The sequence below is a fragment of the Brassica oleracea genome, chromosome C7, assembly GCF_000695525.1.
Source record: "Brassica oleracea var. oleracea cultivar TO1000 chromosome C7, BOL, whole genome shotgun sequence".
Taxonomy (NCBI): Eukaryota; Viridiplantae; Streptophyta; class Magnoliopsida; order Brassicales; family Brassicaceae; genus Brassica; species Brassica oleracea.
The window spans coordinates 10,678,528-10,680,926 of NC_027754.1; the positions used below are offsets into that span (position 1 = coordinate 10,678,528).

The following is a 2,399-nucleotide window of genomic DNA, read 5'->3' on the forward strand; positions in this document are numbered from 1 at the left end:
ATGAGCTACCGGAAAAGTACAACTAACGGCGAGATGAAGCAAGGTGAAAACCCTAATCTAGCCGCCAAGTGTTAGTCAGTTATTTCGGATCCCTCTCTCGTTGTCTCCCCTTTCCCTTATATAGACGTCCTGATGCTTCGTCCTTGACCTAATTTACGCCATCTTGGTGGGCCTCCTCTGCTGGGCCGAGAAGCCCGTAGGCGTCCGAGTAGCCGCTGAGCCGAATATACTTTAGTCGATGACGATCGACTAAAAGTACTCAAGAGTCAAGCCGAGAGACCTGACTCTTGAGCCGACCGATCGAGCCGTCGCTCTATCTAATCCAGGCCAGGCCTTTCTATTCCTCGGGCCTTGTGGGATGGTCAAATCCATCCTCTACAAGGAGGGAGGACATTACTTTGCGGTGGTGGTGGTCGGAGTTGGTTTATCTAACAGGCACCGGCACGGCGGCACCTCTTGTCAACCTCTCCATGACACCGAGCGGCTTCAGTTTATCAACAGCATAAGAAAAGGTCCTCTTGGTGCTCATATCAAACGTGTCATTGAACTCTTATTTGAGGTTTTGACTTCCTTATTTCATCTTTTGTCTGCAATAATGTTATATCATTCATATATGTGAAATTGAAACTTGCAGACAAGGCAAGCCTTTACACCAGAGCAAATAAACGGAAGTTGTTATGTTATTATCCTTTCCAACAAGGTTGTTTTGATTGTTTGAGGAACAGCGTATGATGGGAGGAGGTTCTCATACAAGGTATAAACTTTACGTTTGATTAACATTTCTTTCTTTTTTTTAACAACACTCCTGCTTCTTTTGTTCATCTATTCATCATCTTTTATTTTTATTTTTATTTTGGATCATTTGGTTTGTTTTAATGATTGGAGCAGCTGTTTTTCAGCTGTTTTATAATCGATACGTGCGTGTATTGTATTTCTTTCAGATAATGCTTTGATCATTTATTCAAATCAGTAAAGCAGCTCAACCGGTAATCAAGGATACAATTGTATTTTGTTTCTTTTGTCTGTCTCTCCATCTGATTTTTCCTTCTCATGTTACAATCGTTGGCTAAAGTCAAGTTTTTCAGAAAGGCAAGTAAAAAAATGGTGTTACGCATCTGAGTTTGTTTGATATAGTTATCATGGTTGACCTGTAATGTCTTCTCATGCTTCAGGAGTATAGGGCTAAGCTGTATAAGCTGAAAATAAATGAGAAAAGAGTTGGACGATATACTGCAGGTAAACACACAAGAAATGGTGCTAATGCATCCAAAGTTTGTTGATTCTAAAATGAGATTTTGTTGCGCTTGATCTGTAACTAATGACTTCTCATGCTTCACATCTGTAGCCGCCTGTAGGGCTGAAGTGGCTAAGCTGGAAAAAATTAAAAAGAAACTCAAAAATTCGAACGGCTGGAACCAGTGGAAACGTGTTGTGATAGCCAGAGGGATGAACAAAGGCTGTGTAATCAAACGGTTTCAGTAATCTATAATAATAAAGGAGTTGACTTGAAACAAAAATGAATCCTGCATACTTTTTTTAATCCCGTATATCAGATCTCTTTGTTGTGTAGATATTATTGAACTTGCGTATATTAAAAAAAATGTTATAAACCATTTAGTGATCGACCCATTTATCAGCCCGTGTAGCAAGACGGGCCAAGCCCATCCGCAAGATCATACTGGCGCATATCTACTCTTGTGTTTATCTACATTATAGTTGGTGTTTATCTTACGTATTGCTAGTCATTATCTAGTTAAGGATAAGTACGATCTCATGTCGATCCAGTACTTAGACCGTCATTACCATATGTATATAAAGACCAGTTGGTCGATCTAATAATACACACAAGTTCCTCTCTTCATTCACAACAAATCACCACTTTTATATATAAAAAGCCGCTTACCACCGTAGTCTAATCTTCGTTTAGTTAACAAAAGAATAAGCCGCATGTTACTCATTTGTCATTTGTTAAATTGTTAGAAATAAAATTTTAGCATAATATAACTCAGTTGTCATTTACTAAATTTATGGTTTTTATTTATATTTTTTATTATTTAATTATAATATTTTCATTTTATATTTGAAAGAGAAATGAATTTTCTTTCAAACAATATTTTTGTAAATGTATTTTTTTAAAAAATAATCAATTTAAATTGTTATTATCATTGAATATAATATTTTTGACATAATTTGAGTTTTCGTTTACATCAAAACTTATCATATTTTAGGATAATTTTAATTTAAAATGTAATTTTCATATTTTTCAAACAAATTCTAAAAATATATTTTAAATATTTTGTTATAATTTTTTTAAAAAATATTGAGTTGCATTTCAAATAAGAAGGTAAAGATATTAAAAATATTTTAATTAAAATATGTAAAATTTAATATAGTTTTAA

The 2,399-nt window shown here is 34.7% G+C and overlaps 1 long non-coding RNA gene across 2 annotated transcripts; it reads left to right on the forward strand.

Moving 5' to 3' along the window:
* The first annotated feature begins 408 nt into the window (after positions 1–408).
* Positions 409–1,374, forward strand: LOC106303954. Of its 2 annotated transcripts, none has more exons than XR_001262590.1 (4): positions 409–559; positions 635–754; positions 942–1,236; positions 1,346–1,374. It is a non-coding gene; the product is annotated as an uncharacterized LOC106303954 (long non-coding RNA). The 2 variants fall into 2 exon arrangements; XR_001262591.1 differs by having other exon boundaries at positions 409–512.
* The last annotated feature ends 1,025 nt before the right edge of the window (positions 1,375–2,399 follow it).